This window comes from Anolis sagrei, chromosome 4 (genome assembly GCF_037176765.1).
Source record: "Anolis sagrei isolate rAnoSag1 chromosome 4, rAnoSag1.mat, whole genome shotgun sequence".
Lineage (NCBI taxonomy): Eukaryota > Metazoa > Chordata > Lepidosauria > Squamata > Dactyloidae > Anolis > Anolis sagrei.
This window is the reverse complement of record NC_090024.1, coordinates 86,319,717-86,339,106: the sequence shown is the minus strand read 5'-3', so window position 1 is coordinate 86,339,106 and position 19,390 is coordinate 86,319,717. Positions and strand designations below refer to the sequence as shown.

General features: G+C 41.6%; 1 protein-coding gene across 1 annotated transcript in view; it reads right to left on the bottom strand.

Moving 5' to 3' along the window:
• Positions 1-19,390, bottom strand: part of LYRM4 (LYR motif containing 4) — a 67,203-nt gene that overhangs the window by 862 nt on the left and 46,951 nt on the right. The window lies entirely within an intron of this gene.

The following is a 19,390-nucleotide window of genomic DNA, read 5'->3' as shown; positions in this document are numbered from 1 at the left end:
AATTTCTTATTTTCCTCTTTAGTAGCAAACACCTCTTTAAAACAGATTAGGCAGAGAGAGAATCTGAGACTTTTCCTTATATGCAGCCCCAAATGTATCAAGAACTACAGTTGGCTACAATGATGCTGGGGAAAATGGAAGGAAAAAGGAAGAGGGGCCGACCAAGGGCAAGATGGATAGATGTTATCCTTAAAGTGACTGGCTTGACCTTGAAGGAGCTGGGGGTGGTGATAGCCAACAGGAAGCTCTGGCGTGGGCTGGTCCATGAGGCTATGAAGAGTCGGAAGCAATTGAACAAATAAACAACCAACAACTTTCCTCTAGCCAGTTTGGTATAGCACCAAAAATAACTATTTATCAACAAATAAGCTATTTATTATTTATTTATTTGCTATACTTGTATACCGCTGTTTCTCAGCCTAGACGGCGACTCAACGCGGTTTACAACAGAATATAACAATCGACAGTATACAGTTTAAAAGCATAAAAACTTAATACACAATATATATATCAAACAACAATCCAATTCATCTCCTGACTAAAATCGTGATCCAGTTTCGTCGTCCATATTGCCAGTCCTTTAATCATTACATTCTTTGCACTGAGTTAACCAAATGCCTGCTCAAACATCCAGGTTTTTAATCTTCTTCGGAATACCATCAATGAGGGGGCTGATCTTACCTCCATGGGAAGGGCGTTCCATAGCCACGGGGCCACCACAGAAAAGGCCCTGTCTCTCGTCCCCGCCAGCCGCGCCTGTGAAGCAGGCGGGATAGAGAGCAGGGCCTCCCCAGAAGATCTTAGGGTCCTGGTGGGCTGATAGGCCGAGATACGTTCGGATAGGTAAGTTGGGCCAGAACCGTTTAGGGCTTTAAAGGCCAACGCCAGCACTTTGAATTGAGCCCGGTAGCAGATCGGCAGCCAGTGGAGCTGGTGCAGCAGAGGAGTTGTATGCTCCCTGCGCTCCGCTCCTGTTAGTATCATGGCTGCCGAGCGTTGGAGCTTCCGGGCCGTCTTCAAAGGCAACCCCACGTAGAGAGCGTTGCAGTAGTCTAAACGGGATGTAACCAGAGCGTGGACTACCGTGGCCAACTCAGACTTCCCAAGGTACGGGAGCAGTTGGCGCACGAGTTTTAACTGTGCGAATGCTCCCCTGGTCACCGCCGAAACCTGGGGTTCCAGGCTCAGGGGGAGTGCGACCCCATTCAACACAGGCTGTAACCCTATACCCTGTTCGGCCTTACGACTGACCAGGAGTACCTCTGTCTAGGTAGAATAAACTGCCTTTCACCTTTGTAGTCTTTTTAAAGTAAATTTTCCCCAGTAGAGCTACCTCTGTGGGAAGCCCTTTTCTCTTTATTGACTTAATACAATTTTAATAGCAGAAGAAAAACCCAAACAGTAACCGAAATGACCACACAAATATAACACAAAACAATGTTCCCATGCTACAAGATCTAAGCAACCTGCCAAATGCTGGCCATTTAACAACAACATGTGTGTTGATGGAGGCTGAATAGTAATTTGGCTATTATTCATTCAAAAACCTAGGCGTGTTAGTCTGGATCAATATGCAAAGGGATCCTGTGTCGCCTTTGAGACCAATTGAGAGAAAACAGTTGGTAGCATAAGCTTTCATAGACTAAGACTACCTCATTAGATGTATGAAGCGCTTAGCAACAGACCTTTAGAGCTATGAATATGCAGGTTGTATTGTGAATAACAACAGAAATTCAACACTTGTTAATATGCTAATGGGGTGACATGTTCAGAGGGCTTGTCACAGGGGACCAAAAGCAGGAGATAAAGCATGAGTAAGCAGAAACAACAACAACAACAACAACAACAATAATAGCCAATGTTGCAATCCCAGGCAACAGCATAAGACGAGAAACAACTAGAAAAGCGGACACAATATGAGGATTTAAAGATTGAACTGCAAAGACTCTGGCACAAGCCAGTAAAGGTGGTTGCAGTGGTGATCGGCACACTGGGTGCAGTGCCTAAAGACCTTGGCCAGCACAAAAAAACAATCGGCACTGAGTGTTCATTGGTTCCTGGAATGGTAGCTTGATCTAGGCAACACAAAAGCAGCTGACAACATTGGTCCCAAAGATAGTCTCTCTATGATGGGCTGCTGGACATCTGAGAGAGCATTCTTCACACCAACACTCTTGAGATATTAGCCACAGAGAATGCATGCAAGTTTCTCCTAAAAAGCAAGGTTGTTCAGGTACTTTCTGACAACACAACTGTGGTCTACTGCTTGAACAAGCAAGGCAGAATTAAACTGAGCACCCTCTCACACTCCACTGATGTACTGACACAAACATATCTTACATCATCTGCATCTGACATCATCTTACATCATATACCTAGAAGATTTGAAATGGTGCATTGTGCAGACACAGTAAATCCGATCTGTGTGGGTTCACAGATGATCACTGAAAAACTATTATAGCTAAGCAACCAGTCCTTCTGAACTATAGATGTACACTTTCTTTGGCAGTTTAATCTTCTCTCAGCCCAACTACACATACACCAAAATGAAAGCAGACTGTATTACTTTATCTTGGATATAGCTCACTCCTTCTCCCTCTCTCCTACCTCCACTCACTATTGCTTAAGCTGCTTATGTCAGAAGCATTACATATGTTATATACCTCTCTGTGTGTGGCTGTTAGAATAATTATGTCAATTACTAGTCATGCCCATTCCTTGTTATGTTGTTGTTGTTGTTGTTCATTCGTTCAGTCGTCTCCGACTCTTCGTGACCTCATGGACCAGCCCACGCCAGAGCTCCCTGTCGGCCGTTACCACCCCCAGCTCCCTCAAGGTCAGTCCAGTCACTTCAAGGATGCCATCCATCCATCTTGCCCTTGGTCGGCCCCTCTTCCTTTTGCCTTCCACTTTCCCCAGCATAATTGTCTTCTCTAGGCTTTCCTGTCTCCTCATGATGTGGCCAAAGTACTTCAACTTTGTCTCTAGTATCTTTCCCTCCAGTGAGCAGTCGGGCTTTATTTCCTGGAGGATGGACTGGTTGGATCTTCTCGCAGTCCAAGGCACTCTCAGCACTTTCCTCCAACACCACAGCTCAAAAGCATCGATCTTCCTTCGCTCAGCCTTCCCTAAGGTCCAGCTCTCACATCCGTAGGTGACTACAGGGAATACCATGGCTTTGACTAGGCGGATCTTTGTTGTCAGTCTGATGTCTCTACTCTTCACTATTTTATCGAGACTGGACATTGCTCTCCTCCCAAGAAGTAAGCGTCTTCTGATTTCCTGGCTACAGTCTGCATCTGCAGTAATCTTTGCCCCTAGAAATACAAAGTCTGTCACGGCCTCCACGGTTTCTCCTTCTATTTTCCAGTTGTCAATCATTCTTGTTGCCATAATCTTGGTTTTTTTGACGTTTAGCTGCAACCCGGCTTTTGCGCTTTCTTCTTTCACCTTGATTAGAAGGCTCCTCAGCTCCTCCTCGCTTTCGGCCATCAGGGTGGTGTCATCTGCATATCTGAGGTTGTTAATGTTTCTTCCAGCAATTTTCACCCCAGCCTTGCATTCATCAAGCCCCGCACATCGCATGATGTGTTCTGCATACAAGTTAAAAAGGTTGGGTGAGAGGATGCAGCCTTGCCGTACGCCTTTCCCAATCTTGAACCAGTCTGTTGTTCCGTGGTCAGTTCTGACTGTTGCTACTTGGTCCTTGTACAGATTCCTCAGGAGAGAGACAAGGTGGCTTGGGATGCCCATCCCACTAAGAACTTGCCACAATTTATTATGATCCACACAGTCAAAGGCTTTAGAATAGTCAATGAAGCAGAAGTAGATGTTTTTCTGAAACTCCCTGCCTTTCTCCATTATCCAGCGGATATTGGCAATCTGGTCTCTCGTTCCTCTGCCTTTTCTGAACCCAGCTTGAACATCTGGCAACTCTCGCTCCATGTATTGCTGGATTCTTCCTTGAAGGATCTTGAGCATTACCTTACTGGCATGAGAAATAAGGGCCACTGTACGGAAGTTGGAGCAGTCTTTCGCATTTCCCTTTTTTGGTATGGGGATATAAGTTGATTTTTTTTCCAGTCTGATGGCCATTCTTGTGTTTTCCATATTTGCTGGCAAATGGCATGCATCACCTTGACAGCATCATCTTTTAAGATTTTAAACAGTTCAGCTGGGATCCTGTCGTCTCCTGCTGCCTTGTTGTTAGCAATGCATTCAACCTCACTCCTCAGGATGTCTGGTTCTAATTCATTCACCACACCGTCAAAACTATCCTCAATATTATTATCCTTCCTATACAGATCTTCTGTATAGTCTCGCCACCTTCTCTTGATCTCTTCAGCTTCTGTTAGGTCCCTGCCATCTTTGTTTCTTATCATACCAATTTTTGCCTGAAATTTACCTCCAGTGTTTCTAATTTTCTGGAAGAGGTCTCTTGTCCTTCCTATTCTGTTGTCTTCTTCCACTTCCATGCATTGCTTATTTAAAAATAGTTCCTTATCTCTTCTGGCTAACCTCTGGAATTGCGCATTTAACTGGGCATATCTCCCCTTATCCCTGTTTCCTTTTGCTTTCCTCCTTTCTTGGGCTACTTCCAGTGTCTCAGCAGACAACCATTTTGCCTTCTTGTTTTTCCTTTTCTTTGGGACGTACTTTGTTGCCGCCTCCTGAACAATGTCGCTGACTTCTGTCCATAGTTCTTCTGGGACTCTGTTTACTAAATCTAGTCCTTCAAATCTGTTCTTCACTTCCACTGTATATTCGCTAGGAATGTTAGTGAGATCATATCTAACTGGTCTGTGTATTTTCCCTGATCTCTTTAGTTTTATTCTAAATTGAGCAATAAGAAGTTCGTGATCTGAGTTACAGTCAGCCCCAGGTCTTGTTTTCACCGACTGGATGGATGTCCGCCACCTTTGGCTGCAAAGGATGTAGTCAATCTGATTTTGGTGTTGACCATCTGGTGAGGTCCATGTATAAAGCCGTCTTTTAGGTTGTTGGAAGAGAGTATTCGTTATACACAGCGAGTTTTCCTGGCAAAATTCTATCAGCCTGCGTCCCGCTTCATTTTGTTCTCCCAGACCATGCTTGCCTGTGATCCCTGTTGTCATTTGACTTCCCACCTTGGCATTCCAGTCTCCTGTAATGAAAATAATGTCTCTTTTTGGTGTATTATCCAGTAGGTCCTGCAGATCCTCATAGAACTGATCTACTTCTGCTTCTTCAGCAGCTGTGGTTGGGGCGTATATTTGGATCACTGTAATGTTGAAAGGCTTTCCTTGCACTCGAATTGAGATCATTCTGTCATTTTTTGGGTTGTATCCAAGCACCGCTTTAGCAAATTTCTTATTAATTATGAAGGCTACTCCATTTCTTCGATGTTCCTCTTGTCCGCAGTAGTAGATCTGGTGGTCATCTGATGTGAAGTGGCCCATTCCAGTCCACTTCAGTTCGCTGACCCCCAGAATGTCTATCTTTAGTCTTGACATCTCGCCAATAACAACATCCAATTTGCCCTGGCTCATAGATCTTACATTCCAGGTTCCTATGGTGTGTTGATCTTTAGAGCATCGGATTTGTCGTTCACCTCCAGTACCGTCGGCCGCTAGCCTTCCTTTCGGCTTTGAGCTAGCTGCGTCATCACATCTGGGGCTAGTTGAACTTATCCTCTGCTCCTCCCCAGTAGCATTTTGGCCATCTTCCGACCTGGGAGTCCCATCTTCCAATGGCATACCGACATATCTCTGGTTGTACTGGTCCATTTAGTTTTCTTGGCAAGGATACTGGAGTGGTTTGCCATTGCCTTCCCCAGGGATCACGCTTGGTCTGACCTCTCTGCCACAACCGTCCCGTCTTGGGTGGCCCTTCACGGTTTCGCTCATAACATCATTGAGGTGCTCAAGCTCCAGCGCCCCGACAAGGCGGTGATCCTTTGCTGGAGCCTTGTTATGTTAGCTCTTGAAAAAAGCAAACAAGCAGAGATCAAATCATATGGGGAATTTTCAAAAACATATGTCCCTTTGCCTCTACCTGGAGTCTGGATGACACTTCATTGTATACGTTTTGCTACATGTATAGAAGGTCATCAGAAAGACAAGAACGGTTAAAGGAAGTTTCATAAAGTGATGGCTCATGAAAACATGGAAGCTCATTTAAATCTACACCTTGTATGGTACACGAAGAGCATAATCTTCTGGATATAGTAATTAGGCCAGCTGTGTGAACATCCGCACTAGTAAACCCCTAAGAGCACACAAGGGAAGTAATGGCATTTTCAGGGAGCCATTGCTTGCTTTGTTTACATTAGGGGTTTTGAAGTGCTATCTGCAAACAAAAATGCAGGGCTGTGCAATGTACACATGACCTAGAACACAGCATTCCCTCCCTTGTGCTTTGGCAGATTGGAGAGCCAATAGATCAAATGTTCAAGAAATTGTTGAATTTGTCTTTTTTTAAAAAGCTAAGCTACATCTAACAAACAGCAATTTCAGCTGGGAGCCTAATATAAAATCTAACAATTCTTTTTGCTGCCAACCATGAAAAGAAACGTTTCATTTAATGTTGGACTAGGGTACTATTTTGCCGTCTGCATAAAAGACAAAGATAAATATACTTTTATTTTCTGTTTAAACATTTAAGTTCTCTAAATACTCTTGGTAGCACAAATGCCACACACACACACATACAGAAGGAACCCACTCACCTGACAGATTTCCTCATGAAAAGCACCACCCAAGTCCAATTACCTCATTTTTTTCTGTAGTCACTCTCCAAATGACAATGGGAAGAAATGCACCATATTTCTGTCACCATATTGAGAGATAATACAGAGGAAAATGGAGGTATCTTCTCAAAATTACAAGAAGTAGAAATGTTCTTTCCCTGTTGTGATTTTGAGGGAGGCAGAAGAAAGGGTTTTTTTTTAGGTGTACACATGTGGCTCCCACATATTTTCAGGCACATTCTGAAGATTTGTCAACAGTTTTAAAAGGGGTATTGGAGACCGCTGGACTCTTTCAAGAACTGCAAAAGTGGGGCCAAACTTTAACGTAAAGGTAAAGGTTTCCCCTTGACATGAAGTCTTGTCATGTCTGACTCTGGGGTGTGGTGATCATCTCCAATTCTAAACCAAAGAGCCAGCATTGTCTGTAGATGCCTGCAAGGTCATGTGGCTGGCATGACTGCATGGAGCACCTATTGATCTACTCAAATTTGCACGTTTTCAAACTGCTAGGTTTGCAGAAGCTGGGGCTAACAGCAGGAGCTCACCCCACTTCCCGGATTCAAACCACCGACCTTTCAGCCAGAAAGAATCAGCAGCTCTGTGATTTGACCTGCTGCACCACTAGGGACTCCGGGGCCACAATTTACCTATCCTGATTTATAGACTCATTCAGGCATCCAAGATTTCTCATTACTTGACTTACCAATATGAGATAAATTGTAACTAAATGTGTTAAATTGATTTAAATCACAGAGAAGCCATGTCCAAACTTTTAAGTCATTTACAAGCATAAGTAGTATTTGCTTACTGAACAATTAAAGCATACATATTTGCAAGTAGATACAGTATTTACGCTACCTGGAGGCATCAACTCAGATTTTCGGTCTTGAAGACTTTTTTCTTGACAACTTGATAGGCCCATTTAGAACACAGCTTGCTACTGCCATCAAATTTGTAGATTTGCATGGTGTGCATAAATTTCCAAGAATTTTTAAGGCAAGGAATATTCAGAAGTAGTTTTCTCAGATACTTCCTCTGAAAAATAATCCACCTCACCGGTTATTTGTTGGTGGTCTCCCATTAAAGAACTAATCAGGGATGACCCTGCTTAACTTCTGGGATCAGACAGGATCTAGGGTCTTTAGGGTACTTTGAATGAACATCAGGTGCTGTAGGCTAAGAAAGGAACTGGCTAAACCAGGCATGAGCAAACTTCAGCCCTCCATTTGTTTTTTCTTCAACTCCCACAATTTCTAACAGCCAGCAGGAATTGTGGGGAGCTGGAGTCTGAAACACCTAAAGGCCGAAGTTTGCTCATGCTTGGGCTAAACCATCTCTGAGTATTCCTTGCCTAAGAAAACCCTATGAAATTCAGAGCCGACCAGCAACTTCAAGCCACATACACACAATGTATTACAGCCCTGTGATTTGGTTGTGTTGACAGTATAAAATGACCTTCAGTGGTTTCCTTCCTTTTTTAAATGAAGAGAGATGCACCGCAGTTCTGTTTTAGCTGGCTTTGGTTTTGTGTTCGCAGATTTTTACTGTCCTTCTCGGGCCTATTGGGTGTTGTTGGCAAGGGGAATGGCAAATGCTAATAGCTATTTTACTAACAAAAACATTGTTACAAGAGTTCCGAGCTTTACTTTTCCTGGCGCAACTTCCCTTCCGTTCCAGGGTTTCCATAGAAACAAATGGAAAATCCAAAAATGACCATAGCCATTTCAGAGCCCACAGTTGTTTCCGTCATACTGGAGGGTGCAATGTATTCAAGTTATCTCCCATATGTTTGTGTGTCAATCCTGTAAACATTTTTTTCATGTGCTAGCTAAAACGAAAACAAGAAGAAATGTTGTTCCAACATTTTCACTCTGGCGGAAGCCGTGAGACTTGGCAGAGCCTAGCACAGCGACTGCTGGTTTACTGCTTTCGGCCTAATTTAAGTGTGCCAAGCTTCATGTCTTTATCCTCGTAAAATCTCTCCCTAGAATTCTTGTATCATCTCAAGATTCCTTTCCAAAAGCAAGCATATTTGCTGTTATTTGCGGAGAGAGCGAGAGAGCGAGAGCGTTCCAACTAATAATTGAAACAGTTCCATGGGCTTGTAGAAAGCGTTACGACAATTTGTTTATTTATTTATCGTGTCAGGAGCGAATCAATGTATTTGAGAAAACACAAAGTTTAAAAACTTGCAATTCTATTAAATGTCCTTTGATCAGTAGCTAGCCACTGGGAGTGCCTCTAGTGTTGCTAGAAGAAGGTCCTCCATTGTGCATGTGTCAGGGATCAGGTTGCATTGTAATAGGTGGTCTGTGGTTTGCTCTTCTCCACACCCGCATGTCGTGAACTCCACTCTGTAGCTCCATTTCTTAAGTTGACTCTGCATCTCATGGTGCCAGAGCACAGTCTGTTCAGTGCTTTCCAAGTTGCCCAGTTTTCTGTGTGCCCAGGAGGGAGTCTCACATTTGGTATCAGCATGGATTGAGGTGCTGATGATTTATGATCCCCAGGTTGTGCCAGTCACAAGACAATTTGTGACTATAACTTAAACAACATTGTAATTCCAAATGTAATTCCAATGTAATTCCAAAAAAAAAAAAAGGGGGGGGGGAGATTCTAGCTATCTATCTATCTATCTCAGAATCCTGATGTATTCTAGGCTATAATAGAAGCCATTATTTCATTGGTTGCACTTTCTCAGATGTTGGGTAAATGGTAATGTGGTCCTGAGCGCAGCCCACTCTTCTATAGGCAACTATACATCTCTCTCTCTTTGCCCTTGGCTTGATGGGTGAGTGAAACTGAACTTAAGGCCAGACAATCTGTTACTGTGTTACTCAGCAGGCATGTATTTATGCTATAGTAGAAGTGTGCAGGAGTAAGCATTCTCTCACACTCAGAAGAAGGCAAAGGCAAATTCCCTCTAGAATCATAGAGTTGGAAGAGACCTCATGGGCCAAGAAGCAACCTTGCTAAAGAAACCATGTGGCAGTTTCACTTTCAGGTCACTGTAAGTCAGAAATGAATTGAAGGCTCATAACAACAACACAAGTGTACAGGATCTTGGCTAAAATATAACTGATATTATTTAACCAAAAGGGAAATTATAAAAATATATTTGCATGATTTTCTAGTAGAGTTGTCACTGTTACTATCAAAAGTAGTCTTTCATTGGGCAGTGCCTATCATTGTTGACAGCTACACCAGAGTATAAAGTCAAGGCACATATGTCCTTTACTGTCCCTTTTTTCCACTTTGAGATTTCTTAACCATGTAACTTGATTATTTTGATAGAGATAATTTGATGTATAATGTCTATTTTCCCTCTCTGTTGACTTCTTAATTAAAGCATTAACAGCCATTGCACCATGTTAACCAAATACTATTTCATAATCAGAGTTTGATTCATGATAATTCTAATAAAATGTGTGTATTGAATGATTCAAGGCCTCCCCAATAGCCAAATAAGGGCAATTTGCCTTCAGGGAGTGAGAATGTTCAAGTTTTGAGAAGTTGGCTAATGTCTGAAATATATACCCAAAATTATTTGTAAAATAATGTAATCTTTTATAGATATTAATTCATTTATTTAGTTTAGAAATCAAATTTGTACAGCGCCTAGTTTGAAAGAAATACCTGACCAATGAATAATTTAATGCATTAACTGTAGTTCTTGCCCTTTGAACACATATATTTCAGCCCACAACTGACAGATTTTTTTGGATTTTGGAATACCTGTATTGGTATATAAGTAGATAATCTTGGAACTGGAGCCCAAGTCTAAATGCAAATTTCATTTAAGTTTATATTCCATTAATTTTTATACAATATCTTAAATATTTTTATGCATAAAATAAAGTTTATGTACACCGAATCATCACAAAGCAAAGTTGTCACCATCTCAGTCAACAATGTTGATGATTTTGGGAAAATTTCAGTATTCTGGATAAGGGATGTTCAACCCGTGTGAGATATCTTTCTATGCCTCTGTTTCTATCGTGCTGACAGTCCTGCAATAAGCAATCCATAAACTATTGAAAAGGCTGCAACAACTAAACACCCAGAAAAAAATTACAACAACAACATTTATTTCTACTTGTCTCTCCTTATAGATGGAGCTGGGTAACTACAATCGATCAGATGTATAATACTATTTAGAAATATAAAACCAATGGACATTAATAACTATCAGCATACTTTACAATCATGTCAAAAGGATATATATCTAGGGAATTTGTGGCCTAGGAATAAGAGATCTTTGGACTAAATCCAAATGCTAGCTTTAACTACAGCAGTGGTTCTCAACCTTGCTAATGCCACAACCCCCTTAATACATTTCCTCATGCTGTGGTGAGCACGAATCATAAAATTATTTTTGTTGCTACTTTAGAACTGTAATTTTGTTGCTGTTATGATTCATAATGTAAATATCTGATATGCAGGATGTATTTTCATTCACTGGACCAAATTTGGCACAAATACCCAATACGCCCAAATTTGAATACTGTAGGGTTGGGGTGGGATTGATTTTGTCATTTGGGAGTTGTAGTTGCTGGGATTTATAGTTCACCTACAACCAAACAGCATTCTGAACTCCACCAATGATGGAATAAAACCAAACTTGGCACACAGAACTCCCCTGACCAACAGAAAATACTGTAAGGGTTTGGTGGACATTGACTTTGAGTCTTGGAGTTGTAGTTCACCTACATTCAGAGAGCACTGTGGACTCAAACAATGATGGATCTGGACCAAAATTGGCACGAATCCTCAATATGTCCAAATGTGAAAACTGATGGAGTTTGGGGCAAAGAGACCTTGACATTTGGGAGTTATTGTTGCTGAGATATATAGTTCACCTACAATCAATGAGCATTCTGAACTCTACCAATGATAGAAGTGGGCCAAACTTCCCACATAGAATCTCCATGACCAACGGAAAATACTGTGTTTTCTGATGGTTTTTGGTGACCCCTCTGAAACCCCCTCGCGACCCTCCCAGGGGTCCCGAACCTGATTAAGAAATGCTGAACTAGAGCACTAATTCTTAAACTGGGAGTTTCACCCAACACATGGGACCTTCCTTAGCTTAATGTTGGGGTCACAAAATTTTTGGTTGTATCAAAAGGCTACTGATTTCCACCCATTTACACCAATCTATTACAGAAACGTGCAGTGTTTACTCTGCAGAAAAAGCTTCAGCTGTATTCCATAAAAAGCAAAATCAGCTTCTTTAGCAAGCCTTGCCAATGCTGATTTATTTCGAGCAAATGTTTGATTTTCATACCTATATACCCGGGTTTACGTAAAAAAATATCAGGAGTGAAAGGGGTTGCGAGTGGAAAAGGTTTAAGAAGCTCTGAAATAGAGTGCACTCACTGAGTCAACAAAAACTTGCCCAGCTGGTAATCATGTATGGTACAATGACTCAATATGTCCAGTCTAGTTTGGATTAACAATGAGATCTTTGGTTCTCAGGAAGAAAATGTCAGGTCAATACCCCCAAATATGGATATATAGATTGTGTGATCCCAAGATGTTGATTTCTGTAGATTAAATTCCAGTTTAAAGCTAGAAAAAATGCTATTAAAAGTAACAATGGTTCCACTTCCAAATATCCTGGAAGGGGAAATTAAAAAGTAACTTTCTAAGTTCTGTTCTAGTGTGAGCTGTAGACTGGGGGGAACAAGTTGTGATTGCTCTCCAAACTCTGTTTGCTCAATATTGCTGCTGCCAGGCAGGCAAAGGCTGAAGAGCACTGACCTGGGGAGACTACGAACACCAGGTTCTTTCCTGTTCGCTCCCTTTTTGGCCTCTACAAAGGCTGCCAATCACAGAGCAGAGAAATGCCGTGATTTGGAAGGGCTGCCCGCTTGACCTTGGCAACTCAACTGACCCCAAGCCAAAAGATCCAGCGATTCATTCACTGCAGAATGAATTTGGCATCTACTGTCTTTCCAGTGGTGGGAGGCGAGAACACCCCATTTGATAACCTTGCACAAGAGCAAGCACAAAGTCATCTTGTACAAAGATGTATAGAAAACATTATGAGCAAACAAAAAGAAAGAGAGAGGTCCGCGATGTTATCTCTGCCCTTCTGGTTGCAGAGCTATGCTTAAAAACACAGAAATAACTGCAATCAGCAACTTTTCTCAAAGTTTCCAATATTTTATCATTTCCACTGGTTTATGACTGACAGAAGGCTTATTTTAGGCTCTTCTGCTTATTAAGATGCAGCAGAAAACTGCAGAAACCCCTTGGTGAACCCACTTCGTAAATGATACACAGATGTCCCTCGGTGAATGTCAGCCTGGCAAAAATCCAGATGTCCCTTTCAACTTAAACTTGGGCCTGACAAATGACATCAGCAGTGATAAAAACAGCCATTTCCCCCTTTCTTTTCCCCATGACCCATGACATATTCCATATGCCCCATTACTTCCATTGATATCCTCCTTTTTCTACACTACAAACATACCTCTGTTATCAAAGGAACTAACAGTGAAGCCCTTTAAAAAAAATTATGAACCTCCAGCCCTTTTCCTCCTCATCCGCTGTCTATCTAGATGTTTTCTAGAAGCATCAATATTGGGAAGATACTGAACAAGGGCTGAAGAAATACAGACTTCCAATGTCAAACTGCAGAAGCATGTCTACTAGGCATGGATAGAGTTGCTCGGATAATTCGTTGCTCGTAATAATTTCGTTAAAATTACCTTTTTGAAGCAATACCGAAGCTTTTTAAAAAACTTGAAGTCCCTTTGTTCTTCCAAAGCTTTTTCCACCATTTTTGTTATGACTCAAGAAGTGAGTCAGAAATTATTCAGCTTTTCCCTGCTTCTGGTCCCTGGCCTCGGCTCAAGCCAGTGAAGCCATTTTTAAAGCCAGATAAGCCAGTTTTAAACCAGAGAAGGAAGGAATTTCCTGGCCTTGGCTCAAGCCAAAGAAGCCAGTTTTAAAGCCAGAGAAGCCAGTTTTAAAGCCAGAGAAGGATTTCCTCCATCTGCTTTTCCCCGCTTCTGGTCCCTGGCCTCAGCTCAAGCTGAGGCAGAGGGACCAGAAGTGGGGGCAAGCAGAGGAAATTCCTTCCTTCTCTGGTTTTAAACCAGAGAAGGAAGGAATTTCCTCTGCTTGCTTTTCTCCACTTCTGGTCCCTGGCCTTGGCTCAAGCCAGAGAAGCTAGTTTTAAACCAGAGAAGGAAGGAATTTCCTCGCCTCGGCTCAAGCCAGAGAAGCCAGTTTTAAACCAGAGAAGGAAGGAATTTCCTCCGCTTGCTTTTCCCTGCTTCTGGTCCTTGGTCTCGGCTCAAGCCTGTGAAGCGAGTTTTAAACCAGAGAAGGAAGGAATTTCCTGGCCTCAGCGCAAGCCAGAGAAGCCAGTTTTAAAGCCAGAGAAGGAATTTCCTGGCCTCGGCTCTAGCCAGAGAAGCCAGTTTTAAAGCCAATTTGGGGAGCAGGCTTGATAGCGATTGCAATGTTTATGTGAACTGACAATGGATTGGATTTGGCTACATGGTTGTTAATAATGTTTTTAAATGGATTTTAACGTGACAGTTTTATTTAATTGTGATGTTGTGATATATTGTGTATGTATTCTGTATGTGTTGGCATTGAATTGTTGCCATTGTAAGCCACCCTTTGGGGGTTGAGAAGAACGGGGTACAAATGTTGGAAATAATAAATAAATAAATAAGTATGCCCCCAAGCACAGTCCAAAAATGCATACAGCTGTGTTGATCCATCCTAGCAAGCCATTTCTAGCACTTTTCAATTCCAGTGTGAAGACATTTGACTAACGTGTCTTGGTTGTTACTTCAGGTCAAGCTACTCTAGGATTCCTCACAATAATATACCATCTTTGGCAAAAAAAATCTGCCACTTGCTACTTTGAGAACTGCAGCGGAGCACAGAGAGAACAGAGAAGTGTGATAAGGCATAGAAGATTATTCCATTGATAATAACCACAAGGGTCAAGTGCTTCAACCGTCATGAGACCTGATTCCAGACAACACTGATCTTCCCTTTACCACTGACCAACCCTAACCTGTAACATTTGAGTAGGAAGGTCACCCAAATTGAAACCATTGTCCTGTGAAGCATTCTTGGATGGTTGTGGTAGCAAATTAGAAGGGATCCTTCATCTCACAAGCATATGCTTTCTCTTGAGGATGTTTCTCAAACCATCTGCCTAACTTTTAAAGTATTCTTTCAAACTTGCACTTCTGGTCTCTCTGTGTATGAGTGATCAAATAAAATATATATTGGATTTAAAGAAGATTTTTAAAGAGCTCAGTTTATAATGCCTTGCTAGTAGATCTTTCAACTGCCTCTCCATGCTTATGTCTGCAATTGTGATTCTTGACATCAGATTTTGATGGCATCACGGGAATGCAAAATCACCACAGGAAGCTGTGAGTGTAGAAACTTTCAGATTTGTCAAATGAAGTCTGTCAAAATGTGCTACTAGAAACAGCCATTAATTTATGGAACCATGTTGTGTTTGTTGCTGCCAAAGGGGACACAAATAAATATACTGCACAAGCTGCAAGCAGTTCTAAGTCTTTCGGGGGGTGGAAGTACATTCCATTGCATTCAACGTGACTTCAGCCACAGTGCTGACTTGGGGATAAATCCTAGTATATAAGCATGATTTAACTTTCATATATATGCACAAGATTTGACCATATGGCAGAAGTCAAAAGACACATACTTAAAAGTGAGAATTGCAAGTTTTACTAGACATTTTCTGCTTCTATTAGCAGATGGTAATGCTTACTTACACAATACCAGGATGCATATTTCTGCAGATCAATCAAACATTAAAAAGCACAAACACAGGCCTTGTCAGGGCTTTCTGGACAGCTGGCAACATTATTTGGAAAGAGGTCCCATTGACTGTAATTGTGCTTAATTCCAAGGATACTGCTGGGTGGAAAGGCCTTGAAAAATGTATTCTTTCATTGATATTTCTCTCCAGAACTCAACTTTGCATAGATTTTATTTTCTCTATTATTTCTTGAGTGAGAGCACTCACCCTGGCTTTCTGAAATTAATTTATCATCATCATCATCATCATCATTATTGTTATTATTATTATTTATATATAGACTGCCCTATCTCCCCAAGGGGACACAGGGCAGTTTCCAACACATATGGCAAGCATTCAACGCCAACAAAGAAAGATATCAACAAATTACATCAAAACGAGATACATCAAACAATACAAAACAGAAGAACTGTAAACTTAATACCAAAAAAATGAACCAACAACCCTAGCAGACATAATCACATCATAAAAAATTACACAAAATGAAACATTTAAAACAACTGGACCTGTATTAAGAGGTAGGATGGTTTCCAACAACTGACAGGCTAAGGTCAAATCCAGTACAGACAGAATTTAATGTTACCTAAGTGATGATATATGTCGGGGGTTATTAGTCTTCCTCTTCTTCATACACCAGAGTGCATAGGTATGTGTTTTCACAACTTTTTAAAGGTGAGGAGAGAGAGCAGTTTTTAGTTCTTTTGTGAGGGCGTTTCAGAGGCGGGGAGTGTTCATGGAGAAGGCCCCCTCTCTTGTTCCCACCAGCTGTGCTTAAAACGGGGGTGGGACCGAGAGCAGAGCCTCCTCAACTGCTGTATTTTTTCTTACCCACATTGCCAGAAGTTATTCTTGCTGTAATCCATCACCTTAACTCCACCTCCTTGTGATCAGTGCACGAGTACTAAAAACAAGTACCACATTTGCCCAATTTACTTTTCATTTGTCCTGCCCATTTTTAAATATTTGATTTTATTTGGTTTCAATTATTTGAAAGGACATACAGTATTGAACATGGGAGCCAACTTGGCTTTAGCTGCTCCAGAGATAATGGATTTAAACAACACAAAAGGACATTAAATATAAATATTAGGAAGAACTTCATGGCGATAATTGCTGCTCAATACTGGCTCAATGTGGTAGAGTTTCCTTTTTTTGGACATTTTTAAAGATAGTCGATGGCCATCTGTCAGGACTGGTCTGATTGAGTTCCCACATGACAAAGGGTTGGACTGGATGGTCCTTGTGGTCTGTTCCAACTCTACGTTTATATGATTTAGTTGAGTTTGAACTCAAAGCTATAGGAACATTCTTGGAGGAGGCTGGCTTATTTTATTTTTTGAAAAGCCATTTCTGCTGTTTTGCCAGACAGGGTATAACATGAGTAAATATAAGTGTCTGGACCTCCTGTGACCATTAACTTTTTATCTTGCTGACATTCAAAAGGTCATGTGTATTCTACAACCCTTCTTCTCTCATCTCCTAACTTAAAGAGCCGATAATTCTATGGTATACATAACAAACTGATTTCAAAGGCTCCAAATCCTGAATTGCTCCTACAGCCATGTAAGGTAAAGGGATGTTTTTTTTTCTTTCAATTTTCCGCTTTATCAACAGATCCACAAGCCGGTGGGATAGTGGAGCCCAGACTCACAAAGCCGAAGCAATGGGATTATTTTTGTTTGCAGGAGCTCAATATGCTCTGCTATTCCCATTAGCTGTTACTAGGCATTGTGTGTATAGTTAAATCTCAATAGTATCAGTGGATGGGGAGACGAGGTTTCCCCATGAAAAAATATTTTTGTGAAGTCCCAGTTGCAATGCAAACTATCTTGAATGGTGTCTTGCTCAAGCAGTTAGAATCATAGAGTTGGAAGAGACCTCATGGGCCATCCAGTCCAACCCCCTGTGAAGGAAGCAGGAAAATCGCATTTGAAGGACCCCCAATACATGGCCATCCAACCTCTGTTTAAAAGCCTCCAAAGAAGGAGTCTCCACCACACTCCGGGGCAGAGAGTTCCACTGCTGAACAGCTCTCACAGTCAGGAAGTTATGACCCAGGGCCCTTCCACACAGTCCTATATCCCAGAATATAAAGGCAGAAAATCCCACAATATCTGCTTTGAACTGGGGTTTCTGAGTCTACACTCAGATATTGTGGGATTTTCTGCTTTGATATTCTGGGATATAGGGCTATGTGGAAGGGCCCCCACTAAGTTTACAAAAGTTCTGGTTCCTGGTGGAGTTGAAAACTGCTAGGACTGGTCTGTTGAAATGAACCACAAGAGTTGCTTATTTTTTACACTGTGGAACTATAGGAATGTTCATAGGGTGAGTGTATGTGCTTCAAAACATATGCCTTCCATTCAGTAGTTGCAAGTAACTGCATTGAGATCCTCTTAGGAAGGATTGTATTAAATTGGGTTTCAACTCTTGGACATTTTTGACCTCATCCAGCAACTATTGGTTTTGTATACAGCAGGGGTCCACAAACATTTTAAACAGAGGGCCTGGTCACAGTCCCTTAAACTGTTGGGAGGGCCGGATTATAATTTGAAAAAAACATGAATGAATTCCTATGCACACTGCACATAATTTATTTGTAGTGCAAAAAAAAAACCCACTTAAAAACAATACAATAATTAAAATGAAGAACAATTTTAACGAGTATAAACTTATTAGTATTTCAACAGGAAGTGTGGACCTGCTTTTGGCTGATGAGATAGGATCATTGTTTTTGTTGTTGTGTGCTTTCAAGTCATGTCAGACTTAGGTTGACCCTGAGCTTAGGTTGACCTTAGAGGGCCGTATCCGGCCCCCCGGGCCTTAGTTTGAGGACGCCTGGTATACAGTATGCATATTAATCTGTATCTCCACTGAAATCACTGAATGGTTCACATTCTAAGACACTTGAGAGTTTCAATTCTTGGTTACCTTGTTCTAGCTTCTCCTAAATCCAAACACACAGGATATTGGTGAGTCTGAGTATACAGAGTATTCAAACATTTATTCCAAGATTCACAATACCTTTGGTTCAAAGGGAATATGTACAAAAGTTAATAAAACTTAAAATATCAGTCAGCAGATGGCAGTGCTGCACTGCCACAGCAATTCCAAATAAGCCTATTTAGAAGGAACACAAAGCCTTAAAGAAATAGATCCCTTTGCTTGCAGTTCATCAGCCTACATATGCACAATCAACAAACAATTCCTATCTGGTCTGTAGACACTTACAACCCAAGGCAATTCTGCTCTGGCTCTCAATTAACCCTCCAACTAGCCACCCATTTAAAAAGATCCACTGTATCTAATAAATCACACCGTGCCATTTCAATCAAGCTCATAGCAACTCAAAAACCGTTAAATGGTATCTTAAGTATTTTAAAAGCAATAACTACACACTTTGCACAGAAGACCTCTGTGCAAAGGCTCCCTGAATAGCAAGTAAATTGTCTGCTTTGACTCCAGTTAGCATCATGTTTGGGTCAAAGGGTATTTCGCTTTGTAGTTTCAGAAGATCTGTTATTTTCTTTACAAAGACTGAATATGATGCAAAATGTGTTCACCACTTACAGTGGAGCCCCCGATGGCGCAGTGGGTTAAACCCCTGTGACGGCAGGACTGAACCAGGTCACTGGTTCGTACCCGGGGAGAGGCGGATGAGCTCCCTCTATCAGCTCCAGCTCCTCATACGGGGACATGAGAGAAGCCTCCCACAAGGATGATGAAAACATCAAATCATCCAGGCGTCCCCTGGGCAACGTCCTTGCAGACGGCCAATTCTCTCACACCAGAAGTGACTTGCAGTTTATCAAGTCGCTCCTGACATGACCAAAAAA